The sequence below is a fragment of the Strongylocentrotus purpuratus genome, unplaced genomic scaffold, assembly GCF_000002235.5.
Source record: "Strongylocentrotus purpuratus isolate Spur 01 unplaced genomic scaffold, Spur_5.0 spur5_scaffold_6, whole genome shotgun sequence".
NCBI lineage: Eukaryota > Metazoa > Echinodermata > Echinoidea > Camarodonta > Strongylocentrotidae > Strongylocentrotus > Strongylocentrotus purpuratus.
The window spans coordinates 28,449,841-28,459,702 of NW_022145612.1; positions in this window are offsets into that span (position 1 = coordinate 28,449,841).

Genomic DNA, 9,862 nt, shown 5'->3' on the forward strand with positions numbered 1-9,862 from the left:
TATTTATGAAAATATCAAATAGCAACGAAAATTCTATAAATTTCTATGATCACTATTTCTCATTGTTAAAAGGAAAAGGTGAAAGATGTGCTACTTTTTTCTGCAGGGTTTGACACTAGTATTCCTATTTATCTTGAAGCACTTTATTATCCTTGCCCATCGCCATCCCTGTATAGAAACATCGAAATACGACTTATCAAAATACAACGAAACACTAACTTATTTTCTTGGAGTTGGGCGGTAAACAATAGGGATTTGTGTGCTTGAATTCAAATGATATTGAGCTCTGCTTTATCCAGTAATTAAAGGATTTTTTTTATTTGTATAGCTTGTAAATATTTTTTCAAAGAAGTAGTTTAATTTGCCACCCCCCCCCCCCAAAAAAAAAAAAGAGAGAGAGAGAGAGAGAAAATTATGTACGTATAAGGCGATTGAACATTTTGGTTAAAATGTTTTGCAAGATACTTCCCGCTTTCACATAACATTAGAGTCTTGTGAAAATGCAGTGGCCAGTATTATATTTGAAGATTATTTCATGATATATATTACAGACTGCTTTTATCATGGTATTGAAGTGCAATGTAGTAGTTCAAAGGTCATCCTGAGACAACTGTCTTCCATAATGGATTAGACCAAAGATGGTCATTATCATTATAAAGAAAGGGCAGTATTATATTTATATTTCAAGTTTTTCATTGAAAAAAAAGAGATAGACAGGGACTTGCTTTGTGGGTAGGTCTCAGAGAATTCTTCTTAATGACTAATTTGTTTTGATTCACATGATTAATAAGATACTTTATATTAGCAGTCTGCATGCCTTGATTTGAGATTGAGATTCTATCGGGGGTTAATCTCTAGATCAAAACAGTAAGATCAAAACAGTAATGCTTGGGACTGTAAATTCTTTTATCAGAAAGCCATGTGTCAAATTGACAGTCTTCACTGTTGTGTAAATTCTGCTCTTTGTGAACAATTTTGTTCATATATTAAATAGGTACTTAGTGCCCAGCATATAAGAGGTTATGAGAGATACAAAGGGATACAATTTTATCATGCATTTCTTTTGTAGAACCAATTTTATGACACCATTTAACTGGTCAATCACAGTCATGGTGGCCTAAAGGCTCTAATAAATAATCTTTTTAAAAGCATTCAATAAACTTTGCATACTCATCTTTCTTCTTTAGGCATTCTTGAATCTAGTTTGATAATTGTAGGTTTCAGTCTAAAAGTAGCTTTACCGTGAATATAGTATTTCCATTTATTTTCTTAATAGAATGTGTGTCAGTACACGGCGGGTAGTCACAATGGGTTATCAGTAAAAGAATATTGCTTTAATTTGATTTTTATATGTACTTATCAAGAAATAGCAAAGTTAATAGATATTGATTATTTTTGTATTTGCAAACTTCTTACAGATTTTATTTTGTTTCAGGAAGAAAAAAAATTAAGAAAAGTGCCTTAATATATATATAACATACAGATTGTTTAGATATTGGGTTTATAATGCACAACGAAAATGAATAATATGTCTCATATAACAGGATTCCTGTGTTGCATAAAAATGATTTGAATTATGAAGAATTATATAGAATAAAAGACACGGTAAGGTATAATCGACTAGTTGCCTATATAGATGAGGGAAAACAAAACTCTGAGCTCTTTATGAGGAATTTCATCCCTGCAAATTAATAAATAAATCCCTGAACGATGATGAAAATTATCAATATAAAGCTACATGATTGGATAGATTTTTACTGTGTATGTCTAGATGTTATTTGCATGTTTACATAAAAGCCTTGTTAAAAGGCAAGTCCACTCTAAAAATAACCTACTTTCAATAGAAGCAGAAAAATCAGACAAACCAATCAAAAAAAGTTTGAGCAAAATCGGATAACTAATTAGAAAATTATGATTTTTTAATGACTTTGAAAGTCTTTGAAAATCACAAGACAAATTGGCAACTCTCTCATGAGTCTGTAAGGTCATTGTCTACTATCCACTAATTGTTTTCCTTATATTGATATTATAAATTTCCAATTTTATATACAAATTAATGATTATGAATATACAATATTCAGAAAATGTATCAATTCTTTTTTAAAGTTCATAATTTTTTGTGTGTTTTTTTTTTTTTAGAGGGATAAAAAGGGAAATTAATGGGATAGAAATATATAAAGCAATTATTGGTTAGTGAGGCAATGACGTCACAAAATGATAACCAAATTGGCAATTAGTGAAATGATTTTCTAAGTTCCATAGTGTTTCATACTTTAACAAAAAATCATAACATCCTTATTAGTTATCTGATTTTAATCAATTTTTTATTGCTCTGTTTCTCCTGTTTTTCTGCATCTATTAAAAGCAAATTATTTTTGGAGTGGACTTAGCCTTTTTTAAACATTGAGTAAAACAAAATTATTTGGGAAGACTTCTTTATGAAATGCTGAAATTGTCTCAAAAATGTATAGGGATCTTTGTTATTGAAGAGTATACCCTGTTTTTAAATGATGTAAGTAGCATTTCTTGACTGGTATTATTTTTTCATGTTATTTCATTGTTTTGAGTGGTGGTGTGTGAAAGAAACCTGTTATTCCCCCAATTTAATATTCTCAATATATATATATTTATCTAAATATCAATTTTTTGATGATTATCTTTGAAAGCTATCTACTGCGACGTTTTTTCTCTGCAGATATCATTTGTGTTCATATTGGTTCCTAGACACATACTTGGTCCTTTCATTTATTAATCTAAAAGTTTGGTTCATTTTTTTTTTATTCACCTACACTTATACAGCATGGTGTCATGTAATGTTCCTCAAGTTCTAAGTTTACTGTAGATCAAATTTAATAAAACACCCCCTTCACATTGATGTTTTTTTTCTTCTCTTAAACAAGTTAAAATTTCACATTGAACTTTTTTCTGCAATTGTATTCATTTTCACCATTTTCTTTTCAAGAGTCCTAAGATTAGTAGTGTTGATATTAGCATTTAAGTCATTTAAAACTTCATCTTGCCATGTATGATAAATTCGGTCACCCTGTATGTTAATTTCCTTGGAGTGTTAAACCTTTTTTTTTTTGGTAATGCGGATTGAATATTTTGTCAGAATTTATTTATATTCATTTTTGTTGACTCATGTGGAGTGTATCTTTTGCTAAGTTAGAGTTGTATAGAATAAGTAAAATGTGTCTTTTAATAGTGTATCTTAGGCCAAGTTTCTTGTCTCTACCACCTTCCTGTCTATGTTCCCTCTTTCTATTACTCTTCATTTTCATGGTGTACTTGAGAAAGAAAAGTGGTAAAAATGCAATATATCTGCATTTTACTTTTAAACATAGATATTAGCTACGATGTGCGGATCGGCATTCTGGTCAATTTACAGGAGATATCTTATTTTGAATTGGGGGCCAAGATTTTGAAAGTTGAAACACAGTTTAGATGTAAGAAGTAACACCCTTAATTTCATTATTACATTATTTCCAATTCACTGACTAAAATATTAACTTGAGTTTGCCTTAATCAAGCTATAACAATGTTTAGTGAGAAATAAGACATTTTTAGAGATTCAAAATACCTCAACTTCTTCATCCAATTTCAAAAATGGTACAACTTCTAGCAATGCACTCATAGCACATAGTGCATCTTCAAGTCAAACAAAAGCCAAGCACATCACGATTTCCCAGTTAGACAAAATGTTCTCTAATTTTCTCAAGGCTATATTGCATTGAATAATGTATGTGAGTGTAGACAAATGAATAATAGTGCTCGTACAGATTTTATATTTTGTTATCTTGTTCATCAGATTCTGTGTTATTGTCTCAAATCTAGTCGTGGTTCTTACTATGTCGTCCTTGTTGGGCTCTAAAGAACAGTGCCATGATACATGTTTGTTTTTCCATTCGTACCATATACACGTTTGTGATCTGCATTCCACCATTTCCAATTCTTCTAATGTGAATAGTATTAAAAAAAAATTACCTTTTGCTATTGCATAGTTCTCTTAATCGTGCCTACATGTGTTATGTCTTAATGCCCCTCTAAGTGGGATTATATTGTTGAGTAAAAAATGTATTGATCCTGAATGAAATTAAGTTTACGACATAAAAATACCTCGTGCCAGAACCTCGTCATTTATCTTGTAATTAATATTTTAAAAACAGAAATTATGTAATTCAATTAAAGCTCCAGAACATTTTAATTAAAAAAAAATATCTTGTCATTCATGATATATTTGCCATTCCTGTTATATCCTTCTGTTATGTGGGAGACTTTTGGGGGAAATAAATTTTATGAATTACTTCATATAAAGCAGATTTAGACATACAAGAAAGACAACAAGGCATGTACATGTATACACTGTATTATTTATTTCTCAAATATATATTCAAAAATACAGGCTGTATTTACAAAACTATGCATAGTATAAAAATGCTCCAATTCACTTTCAGACAAGTGACTGTGTACACTATATCCAACTATTTTTCTCAAGTTTGGCAGTAATAAAAATTACAAAAGTAGCTATTACATGAAAAGAAAAAGCATCTCAAAAGCTTCTATTTTTTCTTCTTCAGATAAACCATTATAACAAATATTAAAAAGCTATCTTTATTTTCATAATTTATGAAAACTCTATTTGGTGTTGTCTATTACTGTTTACATCTTCCTATTAAAATATGAAGAACAATGAGGACACTTTTCTTTCAAAGATTCAATCTCAGTTGATTTTAGCACCAAACATATCTTCTCATCTTTAATCTTCTTTGTTCATTTGATTTGCAAAACAATACAACTTGAAATACAATCATTTCCTGCAGATTAGGAAAAAAAACTTCAACTACAGAGATACTGCATCAAATATAACAACAGAAAGGTTTTTGTCACATCTCACACCTACCAATTAACAGCTTTAATTACAAAACAAATAGATAAAAGCTCATAAATGTTCTGTAATAATAACATTAGTAACATCAATTATTGCACCAATGACTGGAATATTGATTATTGCAACAAACTAGAATAGATATGCTTTAAAAAAAAGTTTGATTGGAAAAAAAAGAAAAATGTCACTGACTTTGTGGAATGACCAACTTCAATAAAAAAATATCTTTGTATCAAAAATTAAAAACCGTAATAGTGAGATATTTTACAATTACAATGTCTAATGTTTTCATGCACTACAATAATACTTGCCACACTAATGAATATATAATGAACTGAGTGACAAGTCTTTACTGTTCATATTCAGCTTGTTATTACATAAACATATGTCAATAGTGGGTAAATATGAAAGTTAGTTTCATACCTGTTTGATCTTTAATAATGAATGACCTCTCCAAATCTCAGGCCTGTATTCTACTAATTCAATTGAATCTGAGACTGGGTCTTGGAAAGGTTTAACAAAGTAGAAAACTTAGATGTCAGTCTTAAACTACTCAGTTTAACTTCTGATCTGGGCCTCAGATATTTGTCTGTGGACCTGTCCAAAGCTTTTGAGATGACTGCACTTTGCAGTGGCTTTTTAGTATAGTCATATACATGTACTTTAACTTGTCATAATAATAATTTCTTACCTAAATCAATAAATAGATCATGAATAACACACACTGCATGGAAAGATAAGAATCCTCTTTATATGATTATACATACAATAAATGAAAGGATAAAGAGTCGGCATAAGACAGAAATAAAGAAGTTCACTGTTTAGGCATCACTGATTCAGATCTCTTCAAAATAAAGAATACAAAATGCTATATTATAAATTAAATCTTTTTATAAATTAAATCTTGAGCTGTTCATCAAAACCCAAATACATTGCACCATGATCTGTGAGTTTTTGTTTTCCTCCTTTACTATGCACGCAGGAACCTGAGCTAACCTAACAGCAATGTCTTCACATGGAATGTTTTCATTTTGTAACATCATTACCTTTGAGAACAGAATTTATTTTTAGGGCTTAATTGATCACATATTGTTCCTCAAATTGGCACCTATAATATTTTTCTATTATTGCAACACTGTTGCAATGAAATCAATGTCTCTGACAAGAATATACATGGGCAAGAAAAGAATGCTGTTGAAATGTTGGAGAGAAAGAGAACAAAATTGATCGAAAAACGATTATTTTGAATTTCTCAACATGGTGCCAATTTAAGGATGTTAAATCTTATTTTCCCTTTTTTTACATTCCCGGCGTCAAATGCAATATAGTCATTAAACAAAAATGAAGTGTGTGCCAAAAAAATTGCCCTTTCTACTTATATGCCTCTGGCATATTTTTTCTGGGCTCTGATTCAAAGGTACATATAGAGCCAAACAACAAAGTGTGGAATGATTGTCACAAAAGGTTTTTTTTTTTAAATCGTAAAGTATACACTGCTACAACACAATAATATAGCATTCTAATGCTATTTAATTAAAGCGTTATAATGCCCAAAACAAGAATGTACGACACATCTACCACCTCAGTTGTATTGTAGGGTTTCACAAGTGCATCTTGACATATAGATGACTTACATACGCATAAACACAGGCTTTTGATTAGTGAGCAAAAATAACTCTACATACTCAATAACACATGATCAATATGATTTTACATTGTATAAGTTTAATTCATATGCAAGATATCCATTAAAAATAATGTACTAATTGGCATACAATGTGGTACTAAAAATTATCAATGTTAATATTCAGGCCAAGATTGCTTTTATACTAAACATTTCACAGACTAAATATAATAATAATAACAATATAATAACATGTTGATTTATATAGCACAGCTACTATACAAATTATGAATATACTCTACTGTGCTTAATACAGAGTATCATATTATCATTCCGGCTGTAGCTGAGCCGCCATGATAATTAGGCGCTAAAGCATTCAAGAGATTTCTTCCTATCGGGTAACCATTTACTTCACCTGGGTGGAGAATGGCAATGTAGATTTATGCCTTGCCAAAGGACATTAGTGCTGCAGTGGGACTCGAACCCTGAACCATGTGATCCACAGTCCATTGACATATCCACTAGACCATGTCACAAACATGAATATAATATACATCTGTGTTTAATAGCAGAGATTGTATTCAAATGAACATACACTGTCAGAGGAAATGTATCGATTGTTATTCCCTTATTAACTCTTTATGCGCCACTTAAAAAACCCCCCTGTGCCACATTCTTTTAGGGTCACACATTTCGAGGGAATCTTTATTGACTCTGCTGAATCAAGAGGCTATAACTCTTCACTGGATGATCATGATGAAAAATATTGTGCAGCAAAGTTGTAGACCGGAAAACGTGCTTTTCGATGAACCGTCATTTGTTATATTTTGAATTATCATTTTTATAATAATCATAATTATATAATGTTTAATTTTTCTTATTTACGGCAGTTTTTTATCCCTCTAGAATTTCTTATTTAGCAATGATAAGACATCTTCAAATCGAATCTATTAGAAAGGTGGACTTCTTACCTTTCTTTACATACCTTGCTCAAGTATTCTAACAATTCAGAAGGTTAGTATTTAGGTTGTTGAAGAAAAGAAGTTCAATAGGGAGAGACTTGAAAGTACCCCGCTCAGCCACCCTTGACAATGGGCTAATCTGCCCATTGAAATCCCTATTACCCCAGGTTATTGTCAATGTCCGGTTTAGCGGGGCATGAAAAGGGACGTCGTGGGGATGTTTTTCTTTGTTGTGCCATGATAAGTCAATAAGAAATAAGAGAATGTTATTGATTTTGCCCACTGGTATGAGCATGTAAAAATGGTATAGGCATAATATATTATATGTGATATACATGACATAATCAGCATCTTATTGAAATGTCTCATTATGAATGTTCACCGCATCTGTTCTCTCACCTTCTTTACCCCTCAATAAAATTGATTTCAAGTACATTTATCACAGCCATAGATATACAAAGAAAGAATGAATCAATCTTAAAATATAAACTATATTGCATTGTTTTCCATTTACTTTATTGTGAGAGAGCTTATTATCAGAAATGATTGACGAGTGGAGTATGCAATGAATAAAATATGGAGAACGGACGTGAGAGACATTATGAGAGAGAAATAGTGATATGAAATGAAAGGACTTTACTGTGAATAAAGATTATAAGAGAAAGAGATAAAGATGACGGCAAGACAGGATACATATTGATACGAAAATAACAATAATAATGAGATAGAGATGACGGAAAGAAAGAGAGTAAACACTGATAGCATAAGAATGAATAAAGATAATAAGAGAAAGATATACAGATGACGGCAAGACATAGGGTACATATAGATAGGAAAATGATAATAATAATAAGATAGAGATGACGGAAAGAAAGAGAGTAAACACTGATAGCATAAGAATGAATAAAGATAATAAGAGAAAGATATAGAGATGACGGCAAGACATAGGGTACATATAGATAGGAAAATGATAATAATAAAAAGATAGAGATGACGGAAAGAAAGAGAGTAAACACTGATAGCACAAGAATGAATAAAGATAATAAGAGAAATATATAGAGATGACGGCAAGACATAGGATACATATTGATAGGAAAATAATAATAATAATAAGATAGAGATGACGGCAAGAAAGAGAGTAAACACTGATAGCATAAGAATGAATAAAGATAATAAGAGAAAGATATACAGATGACGGCAAGACATAGGGTACATATAGATAGGAAAATGATAATAATAATAAGATAGAGATGACGGCAAGAAAGAGAGTAAACACTGATAGCATAAGAATGAATAAAGATAATAAGAGAAAGATATAGAGATGACGGCAAGACATAGGGTACATAATTATAGATAGGAAAATGATAATAATAATAAGATAGAGATGACGGAAAGAAAGAGAGTAAACACTGATAGCATAAGAATGAATAAAGATAATAAGAGAAAGATATAGAGATGACGGCAAGACATAGGGTACATATAGATAGGAAAATGATAATAATAATGAGATAGAGATGACGGCAAGAAAGAGAGTATTACACTCATAGCATAATAATGAATAAAGATAATAAGAAAAAGATATACAGATGACGGCAAGACATAGGGTACATATAGATAGGAAAATGATAATAATAATAAGATAGAGATGACGGAAAGAAAGAGAGTAAACACTGATAGCATAAGAATGAATAAAGATAATAAAAGAAAGATATAAAGATGACGGCAAGACAGGATACATCTTTCTTTCATTAGTTTTATTCATTCTTATTCTATCACTGTCTACTCTCTTTCTTGCTGTCATCTCTAGCTCTTTCATTAATTTTTATTCATTCTTATTCTATCAGTCTACTCTCTTTCTTGCTGTCATCTCTATCTCTTTCTTTCATTATTTTTATTCATTCTTATTCTATCACTGTCTACTCTCTTTCTTGCTGTCATCTCTATCTCCTTCTTTCATTTTTTTTATTCATTCTTATTCTATCAGTCTACTCTCTTTCTTGCTGTCATCTCTAGCTCTTTCATTAATTTTTATTCATTCTTATTCTATCAGTCTACTCTCAGGGAACACTTTTATCACTAGAGTCTTCGTCACTGCTCGATTCGTCGGAATCAGAGTCCATGCTCCATGCTTCCATAGTAACAAGATCTCGAGCCTCCTCTACACTAAACACACGTTGACGTTTTCCAGCAGGTGCCATCGTAACATCAGTAAAAAAAATCCAAAGAAAACCGCTAAATACACGGTAATTTCGAATGTAACACTATGAAGAAAAACAGTTTACCGGAAAGTGTGCGATGTATACAATGTAAACAATAGTAAACGCAACGCGTGGCTACACACTGCGAGCGGTATTATGAATGTCTAATTGACTCGTATACATCTGTGCAAAA